This window comes from Oncorhynchus mykiss, chromosome 18 (assembly GCF_057628025.1).
Source record: "Oncorhynchus mykiss isolate SJ-2025 chromosome 18, ASM5762802v1, whole genome shotgun sequence".
In the NCBI taxonomy this organism is placed as follows: domain Eukaryota; kingdom Metazoa; phylum Chordata; class Actinopteri; order Salmoniformes; family Salmonidae; genus Oncorhynchus; species Oncorhynchus mykiss.
Genome location: NC_143039.1, coordinates 25,831,703 through 25,852,500, shown reverse-complemented (window position 1 = coordinate 25,852,500; position 20,798 = coordinate 25,831,703). Strand labels below are relative to the sequence as shown.

The following is a 20,798-nucleotide window of genomic DNA, read 5'->3' as shown; positions in this document are numbered from 1 at the left end:
GGCCAGAGTGTATGTGAGTGTGTTCAGGGGCGTAGGCCAGAGTGTATGTGAGTGTGTTCAGGGGCCTAGGCCAGAGTGTATGTGAGTGTGTTCAGGGGCCTAGGCCAGAGTGTGTGTGTGTGAGTGTGTTCAGGGGCGTAGGCCAGAGTGTGTGTGTGTGAGTGTGTTCAGGGGCGTAGGCCAGAGTGTGTGTGAGTGTGTTCAGGGGCGTAGGCCAGTCCAGAACCACAGGTTGATTGCAGGGGAAAGACCAGACAGGAGAACTCTTATCACAGGTAGTCTCTCTCTCTCTCTCACACACACACACACACACACACACACACACACACCCACACCCACACACACACCCACACCCACACCCACACCCACACCCACACACACACACACACACCCACACCCAAAAACCCACACACACACACACACAAAAATACATAGAAGGACTTAACTCAGAGCTGCCCTGACTTGAACTGAAGGGTGTGTGTCCACGTTCCCTTGTTCTCCCACCAATTACATCACACACACACCCTCACACAATGTTAGACCTGCTCAATCTATGAATCACGCATGAGTGTGTGTGTTTGTGTCTCAGCAATATGGAAACAGTCTGGCTGTCCTCCTTCACCTACGGCTGTAATGGACACCCTTCAACTCAAACAGACACACACAGACACACACATAGACACACACAGACACACACATAGACACACACAGACACACACAGACACACACATAGACACACACAGACACACACAGACACACATAGACACACACATAGACACACACAGACACACACAGACACACACAGACACACACATAGACACACACAGACACACACAGACACACACATAGACACACACAGACACACACATAGACACACACAGACACACACAGACACACACATAGACACACACAGACACACACATAGACACACACAGACACACACATAGACACACACAGACACACACAGACACACATAGACACACACAGACACACACATAGACACACACAAACACACACATAGACACACACAGACACACACATAGACACACACAGACACACACACAGACACACACATAGACACACACAGACACACACATAGACACACACAGACACACACATAGACACACACATAGACACACACAGACACACACATAGACACACACAGACACACACACAGACACACACACAGACACACACATAGACACACACAGACACACACAGACACACACAGACACACACAGACACACATAGACACACACAGACACACATAGACACACACAGACACACACATAGACACACACAGACACACACAGACACACACATAGACACGCACAGACACACACAGACACACACAGACACACACATAGACACACACAGACACACACATAGACACACACAGATACACACATAGACACACACAGACACACATAGACACACACAGACACACACATAGACACACACAGACACACATAGACACACATAGACACACACAGACACACACATAGACACACACAGACACACACATAGACACACACAGACACACACATAGACACACACAGACACACATAGACACACACAGACACACACATAGACACACACAGACACACATAGACACACATAGACACACACAGACACACACAGACACACACATAGACACACACAGACACACACAGACACACATAGACGTACATAGACACACACAGACACACACAGACACACACATAGACACACACAGACACACACATAGACACACACAGACACACACAGACACACATAGACACACACAGACACACACATAGACACACACAGACACACACAGACACACACAGACACACACATAGACACACACAGACACACATAGACACACACAGACACACACAGACACGCACAGACACACATAGACACACACAGACACACATAGACACACACAGACACACACAGACACACACAGACACACATAGACACACACATAGACACACACAGACACACACAGACACACACAGAGACACACCCAGACACACACAAACACACACAGACACACACATAGACACACACAGACACACATAGACACACACATAGACACACACAGACACACATAGACACACACATAGACACACACATAGACACACACAGACACACATAGACACACACATAGACACACACATAGACACACACAGACACACATAGACACACACAGACACACACAGACACACACATAGACACACACAGACACACATAGACACACACAGACACACACAGACAAACACAGACACACATAGACACACATAGACACACACATAGACACACACACAGACACACACAGACACACACAGACACACATAGACACACACAGACACACACAGACACAAACAGACACACACATAGACACACACAGACACACATAGACACACACATAGACACACACATAGACACACACAGACACACATAGACACACACATAGACACACACAGACACACATAGACACACACATAGACACACACAGACACACACAGACACACACAGACACACATAGACACACATAGACACACACAGACACACATAGACACACACAGACACACACAGACACACACAGACACACATAGACACACACATAGACACACACAGACACACACATACACACACATAGACACACACAGACACACATAGACACACACAGACACACACAGACACACACAGACACACACATAGACACACACAGACACACATAGACACACACAGACACACATAGACACACACAGACACACATAGACACACACAGACACACATAGACACACACAGACACACACAGACACACACATAGACACACACAGACACATATAGACACACACAGACACACACAGACACACACAGACACACACATAGACACACACAGACACACATAGACACACACATAAACACACACAGACACACATAGACACACACAGACACACACAGACACACACAGACACACACATAGACACACAGAGACACACATAGACACACACAGACACACACAGACACACACAGACACACACAGACACACACATAGACACACACAGACACACACAGACACACACAGACACACACATAGACACACACAGACACACACAGACACACACAGACACACACATAGACACACACAGACACACATAGACACACACAGACACACACAGACACGCACAGACACACATAGACACACACAGACACACATAGACACACACAGACACACACAGACACACACATAGACACACACAGACACACATAGACACACACAGACACACACAGACACACACAGAGACACACCCAGACACACACAAACACACACAGACACACACATAGACACACACAGACACACATAGACACACACATAGACACACACAGACACACATAGACACACACATAGACACACACATAGACACACACAGACACACATAGACACACACATAGACACACACATAGACACACACAGACACACATAGACACACACAGACACACACAGACACACACATAGACACACACAGACACACATAGACACACACAGACACACACAGACAAACACAGACACACATAGACACACATAGACACACATAGACACACACATAGACACACACACAGACACACACAGACACACACAGACACACATAGACACACACAGACACACATAGACACACACAGACACACACAGACACAAACAGACACACACATAGACACACACAGACACACACATAGACACACACATAGACACACACAGACACACATAGACACACACATAGACACACACATAGACACACACAGACACACATAGACACACACACAGACACACACATAGACACACACAGACACACATAGACACACACAGACACACACAGACACACATAGACACACACAGACACACATAGACACACACAGACACACACAGACACACACATAGACACACACAGACACACATAGACACACACAGACACACACAGACACACACATAGACACACACATAGACACACACAGACACACATAGACACACACAGACACACACAGACACACACATAGACACACACAGACACACATAGACACACACAGACACACACAGACAAACACAGACACACATAGACACACATAGACACACACATAGACACACACACAGACACACACAGACACACACAGACACACATAGACACACACAGACACACATAGACACACACAGACACACACAGACACAAACAGACACACACATAGACACACACAGACACATAATGACACACACATAGACACACACATAGACACACACAGACACACATAGACACACACATAGACACACACATAGACACACACAGACACACATAGACACACACATAGACACACACATAGACACACACAGACACACACAGACACACACAGACACACATAGACACACATAGACACACACAGACACACATAGACACACACAGACACACACAGACACACACAGACACACATAGACACACACATAGACACACACAGACACACACATACACACACATAGACACACACAGACACACATAGACACACACAGACACACACAGACACACACAGACACACACATAGACACACACAGACACACATAGACACACACAGACACACATAGACACACACAGACACACATAGACACACACAGACACACATAGACACACACAGACACACACAGACACACACATAGACACACACAGACACATATAGACACACACAGACACACACAGACACACACAGACACACACATAGACACACACAGACACACATAGACACGCACATAAACACACACAGACACACATAGACACACACAGACACACACAGACACACACAGACACACACATAGACACACACAGACACACATAGACACACACAGACACACACAGACACACACAGACACACACAGACACACACATAGACACACACAGACACACACAGACACACATAGACACACACAGACACACACATAGACACACACAGACACACACAGACACACACAGACACACACATAGACACACACAGACACACATAGACACACACAGACACACACAGACACGCACAGACACACATAGACACACACAGACACACATAGACACACACAGACACACACAGACACACACATAGACACACACAGACACACATAGACACACACATAGACACACACAGACACACACAGACACACACAGAGACACACCCAGACACACACAAACACACACAGACACACACATAGACACACACAGACACACATAGACACACACATAGACACACACAGACACACATAGACACACACATAGACACACACATAGACACACACAGACACACATAGACACACACATAGACACACACATAGACACACACAGACACACATAGACACACACAGACACACACAGACACACACATAGACACACACAGACACACATAGACACACACAGACACACACAGACACACATAGACACACATAGACACACATAGACACACACATAGACACACACACAGACACACACAGACACACACAGACACACATAGACACACACAGACACACATAGACACACACAGACACACACAGACACAAACAGACACACACATAGACACACACAGACACACATAGACACACACATAGACACACACATAGACACACACAGACACACATAGACACACACATAGACACACACATAGACACACACAGACACACATAGACACACACACAGACACACACATAGACACACACAGACACACATAGACACACACAGACACACACAGACACACATAGACACACACAGACACACATAGACACACACAGACACACACAGACACACACATAGACACACACAGACACACATAGACACACACAGACACACACAGACACACACAGACACACACATAGACACACACAGACACACATAGACACACACATAAACACACACAGACACACATAGACACACACAGACACACACAGACACACACAGACACACACATAGACACACACAGACACACATAGACACACACAGACACACACAGACACACATAGACACACACAGACACACATAGACACACACAGACACACACAGACACACACAGACACACACAGACACACACATAGACACACACAGACACACATAGACACACACAGACACACATAGACACACACAGACACACATAGAAACACACAGACACGCATAGACACACATAGACACACACAGACACACACAGACACACACATAGACACACACAGACACACATAGACACACACAGACACACACAGACACACACAGACACACACATAGACACACACAGACACACATAGACACACACAGACACACATAGACACACACAGACACACACAGACACACACAGACACACACATAGACACACACAGACACACACAGACACACACAGACACACACAGACACACATAGACACACACATAGACACACACACAGACACACACACAGACACACATAGACACACACAGACACACATAGACACACACAGACACGCACAGACACACACAGACACACACATAGACACACACAGACACACATAGACACACACATAGACACACACATAGACACACACAGACACACATAGACACACACATAGACACACACATAGACACACACAGACACACATAGACACACACATAGACACACACATAGACACACACAGACACACACAGACACACACATAGACACACACATAGACACACACAGACACACATAGACACACACAGACACACACAGACACACACAGACACACATAGACACACACAGACACACATAGACACACACAGACACACACAGACACACACAGACACACACATAGACACACACAGACACACATAGACACACACAGTCACACATAGACACACACAGACACACATAGACACACACAGACACACATAGACACACATAGACACACACAGACACACACAGACACACATAGACACACACAGACACACATAGACACACGCAGACACACACAGACACACACAGACACACACATAGACACACACAGACACACATAGACACACTCAGACACACACAGACACACACATAGACACACACAGACACACATAGACACACACAGACACACATAGACACATACAGACACACATAGACACACACAGACACACATAGACACACACAGACACACACAGACACACACATAGACACACACAGACACACATAGACACACACAGACACACACAGACACACACAGACACACATAGACACACATAGACACACATAGACACACACAGACACACATAGACACACACAGACACACATAGACACACACAGACACACATAGACACACACAGACACACATAGACACACACATAGACACACACAGACACACATAGACACACACAGACACACATAGACACACACAGACACACACATAAACACACACATACACACATAGACACACACAGACACACACAGACACACACAGACACACACAGACACACACAGACACACATAGACCCACATAGACACACACAGACACACACAGACACACACAGACACACATAGACACACATAGACACACACAGACACACACAGACACACACAGACACACACATAGACACACACAGACACACATAGACACACACATAGACACACACATAGACACACACAGACACACACAGACACACACATAGACACACACATAGACACACACAGACACACATAGACACACACATAGACACACACAGACACACACAGACACACATAGACACACACAGACACACACATAGACACACACAGACACACATAGACACACACAGACACACACAGACACACACAGACACACACAGACACACATAGACACACACATAGACACACACACAGACACACACAGACACACATAGACACACACAGACACACATAGACACACACAGACACACACAGACACACACAGACACACACATAGACACACACAGACACACATAGACACACACATAGACACACACATAGACACACACATAGACACGCACATAGACACACACAGACACACACATAGACACACACATAGACACACACAGACACACATAGACAAACATAGACACACACATAGACACATAGACACACACAGACACACACAGACACACACATAGACACACACAGACACACACAGACACACACAGACACACATAGACACACATAGACACACACAGACACACACAGATACACACAGACACACATAGACACACATAGACACACACATAGACACACACAGACACACACAGACACACACAGACACACATAGACACACACACACATAGACACACACAAAGACACACACAGGCACACATAGACACACATAGACACACACATAGACACACACAGACACACACAGACACACATAGACACACATAGACACACACACACATAGACACACACAAAGACACACACAGACACACATAGACACACATAGACACACACAGACACACATAGACACACACACACATAGACACACACAAAGACACACACAGACACACATAGACACACATAGACACACACAGACACACATAGACACACGCACACATAGACACACACAAAGACACACACAGACACACATAGACACACATAGACACACACAGACACACACAGATACACACAGACACACATAGACACACACAAAGACACACACAGACACACATAGACACACATAGACACACACAGACACACACATAGACACACACAGACACACATAGACACACATAGACACACATAGACACACATAGATACACACAGACACACATAGACACACATAGACACACACAGACACACACAGACACACACAGACACACATAGACACACACAGGCACACATAGACACACACAGACACACAGACACACAGACACACACAGACACACACACAGACACACATAGACACACATAGACACACACAGACACACACAGACACACACAGATACACATAGATACACATAGATACACATAGATACACATAGATACACGCTGCCCACAGCAACAACTGTCTGTGAGAAGACGCACGTATATAAAGGACTGTGAGAAACCTGGATCCTAACAAGTACATTTCCAAAACACACACACTCTCTCACCAACAGAACACACTCTCTAATACACCACAAGGCCAGAGTGGGATAAGGGTGGACAATATAGTGTGAATGTTACATCACATCATAAATCTTATAGTACTGGTATATAACAGGATTTTTATTTCAGATTATCTGAATAGCCATTCCCCCACAGCAATACATCCCCAGTCTCCTCCACTGCCTCTGTGGTCTGCCTGACTGTGTGTGTGTGTGTGTGTGTGTGTGTGTGTGTGTGTGTGTGTGTGTGTGTGTGTGTGTGTGTGTGTGTGTGTGTGTGTGTGTGTGTGTGTGTGTGTGTGTTTGAGTTGCACATACACCACAGCCCTGCCAGAGTGGTCTCTGTGGCTGTCCAAGCGTCAGTCTGTCCAGCCAGGGTCGGGTTACGGCTTTACCAGATCTCTGCTTCACACACACACATACGCGAGAACGCATGCAAACACACACACACACACAAACACCCCAAAGCCACGTCCATTCACCGAACTATACAGCAAAATCTAGATAGCACAAAGTGTGTGTGTGTGTGTGTGTGTGTGTGTGTGTGTGTGTGTGTGTGAATTCCAGAGGGGAGACCCTGTGACTGACTCCGCCACCCAGGAACTAACAGGATATATCACAGGGTGACAGAGCAGCACCTCCATTACATAAGGCATGATGTCAGATCTATTCATTACATTTCTATCTGGTACATTCTGTCTAAGTATGTACCGAGCCGGAACAGCAGTAGCCTCTCTCCTATTGTGTAGGCAGCTTGATCAACACCCCCTGGACAGGACGCCACTGTATCGCTTGTCTCCCCCTAAACCTCAGAAACAGGCTTCTAACTAGACAGGGTTTTGGAAGGCTGGCCACGCGAGACTAGTTCAACCCCCAATCCATCTCCTTGGTTCATGCTGACTGCCAAGCAAAGAGGCATTGGGTCCCGTTTTTAGAGTCTTTGGTATGACTCGACAGGGAATCGAACCCCCAAACTTCCAATCTCAGGGCGGACACTTGGGAGTCCACTCACCTGGTGTCCAAGGTCTAAAACCCTGATTAGGAGCGCAGGATGAACCCCCCCCCCCCCCCCCCCCCCAGGTCTGTGTTGAGAGAGGGCCTCTAGGGAAAGATGGGAGGGATATTCTCTGTCTGTGACACATTATTTGAAGGCTACCTACAAATACATAACACATGAATAACCCATAACACATTCATAAGCAGTGTCAAAGTCAACAAACTCGCTATTAAATGATTATGTGTTTATGTATGGTTATCAAGGTGTTATGGGATCCTTATGTAGGTGGCTAGGTGTCCTACCAACTGTGTTACAAAATAGTCTAACATGGAAAAATATAAGCAACAACTCAGATATTCAACTTCTGCCTGTATATTCAGGGGCAACAAATGGGCACTTTGCTACATTCAGTAGAGAACGAGATATAGTCTACTGTCATGCAGATTAGAACAGAAACGAACATGTCTGTCATTATTGGACAAGTTCGGGTAGAAATCCGTTTCAAAACGTTTTAGTTTAGTAGAGGTAATCCCCCGCTCATCCCAACGCAAACCAATGATCCAGTACTATCAGTCTACACTCACACCCACACACCAACTCCAGTGGCTTTTCATGAGTAGCCTTTACAGCCAATGGAAGTATCCTAGCCTACAACCAACACTGCGACTCGACTCAACTATCAACAAAAACTTGCAAAACACACACAAACACTTGAATAGCCTCTCGCGGTTCTCACACATTGCGATCAGAAAAACTCCGCTCGTACCGAAAAAAAAATCGTAAATCAGATATAACGCAAACCGTATCCTACCTTTTCTTTTCTCCCTTTCGCTCTTTTTTAAATATTTCCCCTCGCCTCCTCCGTCACGACCGGTCGTTCAGCTCCACATATCATACGCGATAGATATAATCCGAAAGGGCTTTCGCTCTCTGGTTCCGCCAGAGAAGAACAGAACGTGACTTGGTGTTGTCGGTGGAGCGAGCTGAGCGTCAGCAGCGTCTCCACTGGGGCTCGAGCTGCTCCGTGTGTGTGTGTGTGTGTGTGTGTGTGTGTGTGTGTGGTATTGTATGTCAGTGAGGGGGAGAGAGGGTGACAGCTCCTGGAGAGAATGAGCAGCGTGCGGGGGGTTCCCGTGAGTAAACGGTGGCGGGAATTTGTATGGAGTGACACGCACGCACGCATACACACATACACACATTAAACCATTCAATATACATATTGAGCTGTCAGTGACTATCGATAAATCAAAACTCAGAGATTAGGGCAGGCTATATTCTTCTCGCAGTAGGCCAGCCTAAAGAAAATGTTTGTATGTGTGTAAATGTTTACGTAAAGGCAGTGTGTGATGTGCTTTTGTGTTGTGTGGTGTTATTGTATTATTGAACTGTGTGTGTGTGTGTGTGTACAGCTGTGGGGCTATACATGAGCTATGTACAGCATCCTCTTTTTATTTAAATCTCCTTATCATCTCAAACCTAGATTTGAATCTTATTATCCACCTGAAGTTAACACTTTAAACACCTGACAGGCCCGCAATGTCTGTTGCTATGGGAACCAGCGAGGTATACACCTCTGTTACTATAGAAACCAGGGACCTCAAAGTTATATTCTATATAAGACAACAACTATATCTCAACACACATCTCTGATACACACGCACACACCTTAGATCCTTCTCCAAATCTCTACTGGAATGTGGCTCCTATAACCACATCAGTGGTCACAAGGCGCATCACATGACACACAGGGTGTGTGTGTGATGTTACAGTTGTTTACGATTGCTTACACACTAAAATGTAACTTTTCCCACAATTAGCAAAACCTTACACTCAAGGAGCAAAACACAAGGCTAGATTTGCACAACTGTACGCACATTGTCAGCTTCACACTATTTGCAAAACATTACACACACTTGTATACATCAGACACAGAAGTATATCATGATGTCACTTCCTTGCAATTCCAAAGCACTGACTGTCAAATTACCACACCTATGAGCCGTGTTAAACACAGCCATCAGGTGCACAAACATATTATTGCTAAATTGTAGACACACCAATCAGGTTTAAGCACTATAAAAATGCAGCAGGTAGGTTCACCTGCCTTCAACCAAAATGGAAGGAGTCAGAAGAAGAGTGGATGAGAGGAGGAGTACACAGAGAAAGAGGAGGTAGAGGAAGAGGAAGACCTGAAGCAGGAGGAGAACGTGCACAAAGAAGAAGAGGACCAAACGTATCACATGACACTCGTGCAACACTAGTTGGCCGTGTTGTGAACCACGGATTGAGGTTGAGGGAGGCTGGACTGAGAGTTCAGCCAAATCTTAGCAGATATACAGTGGCATCTGTCATAAGGGCTTTTCGACAGGAACACAGGTAGATCTGTCTACAGTTACAGTAATCAGCTGCTTATTGTATGCACCATATCAGCACTTGTGATATCCCTTCCTGTGGCATTGTACACTAAGTTACATGTATTATTCTCTACATAGGATTGAGGGTCGGGAACGACAAAAGAGGAAGGGGGACCATATTCTCGCAAGAACAAGAGAGAGATAATAAACATGGTTTTGGCCAATAATGCTATCAGGCTCAGAGAACTACAAGCCAACATTATCAGTGACCATGCCATTTTCAATAATGCTATCAGGCTCAGAGAACTACAAGCCAACATTATCGGTGACCATGCCATTTTCAATAATGCTATCAGGCTCAGAGAACTACAAGCCAACATTATCGGTGACCATGCCATTTTCAATAATGCTATCAGGCTCAGAGAACTACAAGCCAACATTATCGGTGACCATGCCATTTTCAATAATGCTATCAGGCTCAGAGAACTACAAGCCAACATTATCGGTGACCATGCCATTTTCAATAATGCTATCAGGCTCAGAGAACTACAAGCCAACATTATCGGTGACCATGCCATTTTCAATAATGTCCATCAGGCTCAGAGAACTACAAGCCAACATTATCAGTGACCATGCCATTTTCAATAATGCTATCAGGCTCAGAGAACTACAAGCCAACATTATCAGTGACCATGCCATTTTCAATAATGCTATCAGGCTCAGAGAACTACAAGCCAACATTATCGGTGACCATGCCATTTTCAATAATGTCCATCAGGTATCTCAGTCAACACTGGCACGCATCCTGAAAATACATCAGGTTCAAATGAAACAACTTTATCGAGTGCCTTTTGAGCGGAATTCAGAGAGGGTTAAACGGCTGCGGCATGAGTATGTGGAGGTTTGTATTGTTCACTTTAGCACTGTGATGTTGTATACTGCACACATGACTTCTTTACATTGACTGTATACTAGTTCTATCCTGAACTACAGTCTTGTCTTTCATTGTATTTCAGGGAGTTTTGCAGATGGATGCTGAGGAAATCCTGCATGAATTCATATATATTGATGAGGCAGGGTTCAACCTCACAAAAGCAAGAAGGAGAGGCAGAAATATCATTGGCCACAGGGCTATAATAAATGTCCCAGGGCAACCTTTGCACTGCCATTTCACAGCATGGGGTTGTCCTCCGTCATGCCAAAATGGGCCCTTACAACACACCTCACATTCTCGCATTTTTGGACCGATTGCACCACATCGTCACAGCAGGTAATGAAATGCACCAGATGCAATACACGGTCATCTGGGACAACGTGTCATTCCACCGCTTTGCTTTGGTCCAGAACTGGTTTCAACACCCTCCGTAGTTGACAGTACTATACCTTCCACCATACTCTCCGTTTCTAAACCCTATCGAAGAGTTTTTCTCTGCATGGCGGTGGAAGGTTTACGATCTCCAGCCCCAGGCTCAGGTACCCCTCATTTAGGCCAGGAAGGTTTACGATCTCCAGCCCCAGGCTCAGGTACCCCTCATTCAGGCCAGCAAGGTTTACGATCATCTCCAGCCCCAGGCTCAGGTACCCCTCATTCAGGCCAGGAAGGTTTACGATCTCCAGCCCCAGGCTCAGGTACCCCTCATTCAGGCCATGGAGGTTTACGATCTCCAGCCCCAGGCTCAGGTACCCCTCATTCAGGCCACGGAGGTTTACGATCTCCAGCCCCAGGCTCAGGTACCCCTCATTCAGGCCATGGAGGTTTACGATCTCCAGCCCCAGGCTCAGGTACCCCTCATTCAGGCCAGGGAGGTTTACGATCTCCAGCCCCAGGCTCAGGTACCCCTCATTCAGGCCAGGGAGGTTTACGATCTCCAGCCCCAGGCTCAGGTACCCCTCATTCAGGCCACGGAGGTTTACGATCTCCAGCCCCAGGCTCAGGTACCCCTCATTCAGGCCATGGAGGTTTACGATCTCCAGCCCCAGGCTCAGGTACCCCTCATTCAGGCCAGGGAGGTTTACGATCTCCAGCCCCAGGCTCAGGTACCCCTCATTCAGGCCAGGGAGGTTTACGATCTCCAGCCCCAGGCTCAGGTACCCCTCATTCAGGCCAGGAAGGTTTACGATCTCCAGGCTCAGGCTCAGGTACCCCTCATTCAGGCCATGAAGGTTTACGATCTCCAGCCCCAGGCTCAGGTACCCCTCATTCAGGCCATGGAGGTTTACGATCTCCAGCCCCAGGCTCAGGTACCCCTCATTCAGGCCATGGAGGTTTACGATCTCCAGCCCCAGGCTCAGGTACCCCTCATTCAGGCCATGGAGGTTTACGATCTCCAGCCCCAGGCTCAGGTACCCCTCATTCAGGCCATGGAGGTTTACGATCTCCAGCCCCAGGCTCAGGTACCCCTCATTCAGGCCACGGAGGTTTACGATCTCCAGCCCCAGGCTCAGGTACCCCTCATTCAGGCCATGGAGGTTTACGATCTCCAGCCCCAGGCTCAGGTACCCCTCATTCAGGCCACGGAGGTTTACGATCTCCAGCCCCAGGCTCAGGTACCCCTCATTCAGGCCATGGAGGTTTACGATCTCCAGCCCCAGGCTCAGGTACCCCTCATTCAGGCCAGGGAGGTTTACGATCTCCAGCCCCAGGCTCAGGTACCCCTCATTCAGGCCAGGGAGGTTTACGATCTCCAGCCCCAGGCTCAGGTACCCCTCATTCAGGCCAGGAAGGTTTACGATCTCCAGGCTCAGGCTCAGGTACCCCTCATTCAGGCCATGAAGGTTTACGATCTCCAGCCCCAGGCTCAGGTACCCCTCATTCAGGCCATGGAGGTTTACGATCTCCAGCCCCAGGCTCAGGTACCCCTCATTCAGGCCATGGAGGTTTACGATCTCCAGCCCCAGGCTCAGGTACCCCTCATTCAGGCCATGGAGGTTTACGATCTCCAGCCCCAGGCTCAGGTACCCCTCATTCAGGCCACGGAGGTTTACGATCTCCAGCCCCAGGCTCAGGTACCCCTCATTCAGGCCACGGAGGTTTACGATCTCCAGCCCCAGGCTCAGGTACCCCTCATTCAGGCCACGGAGGTTTACGATCTCCAGCCCCAGGCTCAGGTACCCCTCATTCAGGCCACGGAGGTTTACGATCTCCAGCCCCAGGCTCAGGTACCCCTCATTCAGGCCACGGAGGTTTACGATCTCCAGCCCCAGGCTCAGGTACCCCTCATTCAGGCCATGGAGGTTTACGATCTCCAGCCCCAGGCTCAGGTACCCCTCATTCAGGCCACGGAGGTTTACGATCTCCAGCCCCAGGCTCAGGTACCCCTCATTCAGGCCATGGAGGTTTACGATCTCCAGCCCCAGGCTCAGGTACCCCTCATTCAGGCCATGGAGGTTTACGATCTCCAGCCCCAGGCTCAGGTACCCCTCATTCAGGCCATGGAGGTTTACGATCTCCAGCCCCAGGCTCAGGTACCCCTCATTCAGGCCAGGAAGGTTTACGATCTCCAGCCCCAGGCTCAGGTACCCCTCATTCAGGCCATGGAGGATTACGATCTCCAGCCCCAGGCTCAGGTACCCCTCATTCAGGCCATGGAGGTTTACGATCTCCAGCCCCAGGCTCAGGTACCCCTCATTCAGGCCATGGAGGACGCCTGTGACCAAGTCGACGCCGCAGCTGTGCAAGGATGGATTCGACATTCAAGACGGTTCTTCCCGCGTTGTCTTGCTAATGATGATATTGCTTGTGATGTTGATGAAATTCTCTGGCCAGATCCAGCTAGGCGAAGAGATAATGTATAGTATGTTTACTGTAGTACTTTCTGTACAATATTGTCAGTTTTTTTCAGATAATTTGTTTGTTGTTATTTACTGTAATTGTAACCTGTACTGGATACAGTACTTTACGTTTGTCTGTTTGCTGATCTAACAGTGTTATGCACACTACTGTAGTAGCATGAAAACTGGGACATATGTTGTCGTGATTCTCCATGTTGACATGTTGACTGATTTGGGTACATGGAGAGAAATAAATTATGTTTTCCTCAGTCTGCAGCATTGGTCTTGTGTGGTGTTTGTATAGTTGCACTTTCTCTGTGTACTTCATTTACAGTACTCTAATCACTGACACTTAGACTTGCTAAAAGTGTTTTAGGTTAGCAACAGCAGTGTGTAACTGGTTCAAAAAGATTGAAGTCATATGAAATGTGTGTGTTTCGTTTGGTAACAAAATATAATTTTTATGAAGTCGTGTATAGTTTTGACAGGTGTTCCATTTTGCAAATGATCTGAAGTGTTGTGCTACTTTGGTGTAGGGTGGCGCTAATTGTGTGTAGTGTTTTGACAAACCGGGCCCTGTTTTCAAAATTGTGCTTAACAATTGAAAAAAACGAATGCGTGTGTGTATGGACAGTAACATGGTCTTCCCACGCTGCAGTAAAAAAACACACTGCACAGCTGACTGGTCTGTCAGAGTTACACAGTACATTCACTGCCTTCCTGTCCTCCCCCCTTTACCCACGACCCCTGTGTGTGTGTGTGTGTGTGTGTGTGTGTGTGTGTGTGTGTGTGTGTGTGTGTGTGTGTGTGTGTGTGTGTGTTCCTGCTGAAAGCAAAAGATGCCAGACATACAGCATCACTCACACAAACATGCAGATGGGCAAGGACATCTAGGTCACACACACACACACACACACACATCTCTCTCTCCATCCTTTTTCTCACGCTCTATCTACAGCTGAAGTCAGAAGTTTACAAACACCTTAGTCAAATACATTTAAACTTAGTTTTTCACAATTCCTGACATTTAATCCTAGTAACAATTTCCTGTCATAAGTCAGTCAGGATAACAACTTTATTTTAAGAATGTGAAATGTCAGAATAATAGTAGAGAGATTTATTTCAGAAGTTTACATTCTGTCACGGTTTTCCTCCTCTTCGTCTGAAAAAGAGAGGCGAGAAGGATCGGAGGACCAATATGTGTCCATGGTTTTCCTCCTCTTCGTCTGAAGAAGAGAGGCGAGAAGGATCGGGGGACCAATATGTGTCCATGGTTTTCCTCCTCTTCGTCTGAAGAAGAGAGGCGAGAAGGATCGGGGGACCAATATGTGTCCATGGTTTTCCTCCTCTTCGTCTGAAGAAGAGAGGCGAGAAGGATCGGGGGACCAATATGTGTCTATGGTTTTCCTCCTCTTCGTCTGAAGAAGAGAGGCGAGAAGGATCGGGGGACCAATATGTGTCCATGGTTTTCCTCCTCTTCGTCTGAAGAAGAGAGGCGAGAAGGATCGGGGGACCAATATGTGTCTATGGTTTTCCTCCTCTTCGTCTGAAGAAGAGAGGCGAGAAGGATCGGGGGACCAATATGTGTCCATGGTTTTCCTCCTCTTCGTCTGAAGAAGAGAGGCGAGAAGGATCGGGGGACCAATATGTGTCCATGGTTTTCCTCCTCTTCGTCTGAAGAAGAGAGGCGAGAAGGATCGGGGGACCAATATGTGTCCATGGTTTTCCTCCTCTTCGTCTGAAGAAGAGAGGCGAGAAGGATCGGGGGACCAATATGTGTCCATGGTTTTCCTCCTCTTCGTCTGAAGAAGAGAGGCGAGAAGGATCGGGGGACCAATATGTGTCCATGGTTTTCCTCCTCTTCGTCTGAAGAAGAGAGGCGAGAAGGATCGGAGGACCAATATGTGTCCATGGTTTGCCTCCTCTTCGTCTGAAGAAGAGAGGCGAGAAGGATCGGAGGACCAATATGTGTCCATGGTTTGCCTCCTCTTCGTCTGAAGAAGAGAGGCGAGAAGGATCGGAGGACCAATATGTGTCCATGGTTTTCCTCCTCTTCGTCTGAAGAAGAGAGGCGAGAAGGATCGGAGGACCAATCTGCGGCATGATAAATGTCCATGGTTTTAATAGGAAAACTCAACATGAACAGAATACAAAACAAGAAACGTGAAAACCAAAACAGTCCTAACTGGTGCAGAAAACACAAAGACAGGAAACAATCACCCACAAAATACCCAAAGAATATGGCTGATTGAGAACCAATCTAGGCAACCATAGACTTACCTAGACAACTAAACTGAACACAACCCCATAAATCTACAAAAATCCCTAGACAAGACAAAACACATAAATCACCCATATCACACCCTGGCCTAACCAAAATAATAAAGAAAACAAAGATAACTAAGGCCAGGGTGTGACGCATTCACTCAATTAGTATTTGGTAGCATTGCCTTTAAATTGTTTAACTTGGGTTAAACGTTTCAGGTAGCCTTCCACAAGCTTCCCACAATAAGTTGGGTGAATTTTGTCCCATTCCTCCTGACAGAGCTGGTGTAACTGAGTCAGGTTTGTAGGCCTCCTTGCTTGCACACACTTTTTCAGTTCCGCCCACAAGTTTCTATGGGATTGAGGTCAGGGCTTTGTGATGGCCACTCCAATACCTTGACTTTGTTGTCCTTAAGCCATTTTGCCACAACTTCGGAAGTATGCTTGGGGTCATTGTCCATTTGGAAGACCCATTTGCGACCAAGCTTTAACTTCCTGAATGGGGGACCAGTATGAAAATGTACGCACTCCCTACTGTAAATTGCCCTGGATAACAGTGTCCACTGAAAAGGAATTAATAGCTGGACCATTTCAGTTTTCACATTTGAAAAGTACACTGAACAAAAAATATAAACACAGTATGTAAAGTTCTGGTGCCATGTTTCAAGAGCTGAAGTAAAAGATCCCAGAAATGTCCCACAAAAATCTTATTTCTCTCAAATTTGATTACATCCCTGTTAGTGAGCATTTCTCCTTTGCCAAGATAATCCATCCACCTGACAGGCATGTCAATAAGCTGGGCACAATAAAAGGCAACACTAAGATGTGCAGATTCGTCAGACAACCCAATGCCACAGATGTGTCAAGTTTTGTCATCAAGGCAAAAGATGGCAACTTTGAAGAATCTCAAATATAAAATATACTGTATATCAAATATACTGTATATCAAGCGTTATCAGATGAACTGTTTTGTACAGATAATTATCAGACTGAAGAAACAAATGATGGTAAACACTCAAATACATGTTTTTTTTTTAAAATCCACAAAAGTAAGGCACTGGGCCTTTACTATTCCTTTATTAGTATTAGCAGACCGATTCAGTACGGGCAAAAATGTTATTAAATCAATCGTAGCACCCCCACCCCCAAACTACTTCCCGCAGCTATGGAGAGGACAGAACATCAGGATCACATCAATGAGCAAAGAGGCTCATGGGAGACAAATTGGGCGTTGGCTATGGTGAGAAGAAGTGAGATGTCAAAACAGACAGAAGAAGATGTGTGTGTGTGTGTGTGTGTGTGTGACCACCAATAGAACAGTAGAAGACAGCCCTCTTTGTGTTTCAAAGTTCAGGGCTAAGATTCTGACTCACAGAAAGCAGCTCTCTGACCTCTGACTGTTGACGGCTAACCCAAACCTCTCTCTTCCAGACTGATTTCTCTCCTAGTATCCTAGTAGCCTGCCCTATTTCCTCCCTACTCCTTCCCTCTGGCCCTAACCATGTTTGAAAGTCTGTAAATGTGGAAGAAGTATAATGAAAGCCTTACATCATCACTACACTGTTTGTGAGTTTGAGTAGGTTTCTTTTCAATGTTTGAACGTTGACTCAGATTTGCAAACAGGTGTGTGGATGAGCGTGGCTTTCTCTTTCTGCCCCAAGCACATTATTACAAGATCATTACAGAGTTATACTGTAGTAATCAATGTGTGTGTGTGTGTGTGTGTGTGTGTGTGTGTGTGTGTGTGTGTGTGTGTGTGTGTGTGTGTGTGTGCGTGTGTGTGTAGATGGTGATTGTCACCCATGTCTTCCTGATGGCCGTCGAGCCTCGAGACACACTAACTTTCTTCCCTCCCCCCATTTCCCTTCCTCCCCTTCTTTCATTCCCTCCTCCCTCTCTTGTACTGTCGTCTCTTGGTATTGGGTGGGTGGGTGTGTGGGTGGGTGTGAGGCATTGGGGGCAGACTGACTGCCTCTGGCTGACAGGAGTTACAGTATATTGTTAACATGAGTAAATTACACATTTTTCCATTTTAGCTTTTCTCTCTGTCACACACACACACTGAGGTGCTGGATACAGTAATCTAGCAGGAATAAATGCATGAGACAGAAATGCATTTCCATTTCAGTCAGTCACTGGCTCACAACTCAACACTTTGGTCCGCCACAGAAGACAGGGAAGCTAGCCTCCAGGTTGGGAATAAGACACACACACACACGCACGCACGCACGCACGCACACGCACACACACACACACACACACACACACACACACACACACACACACACACACACACACACACACACACAGAGAGAATACTGAGAAGCTA

General features: G+C 46.6%; 1 protein-coding gene across 1 annotated transcript in view; it reads right to left on the bottom strand.

Moving 5' to 3' along the window:
* The window catches only part of LOC110497069 (serine/threonine-protein phosphatase 2A regulatory subunit B'' subunit alpha), a 58,561-nt gene extending 47,406 nt beyond the window's left edge, over nt 1-11,155 (bottom strand). Inside the window, 1 exon segment of the mRNA XM_090206636.1 lies at nt 10,891-11,155. The gene's annotated coding sequence lies outside the window, so the exon portion shown is untranslated.
* Nucleotides 11,156-20,798: the final 9,643 nt, after the last annotated feature.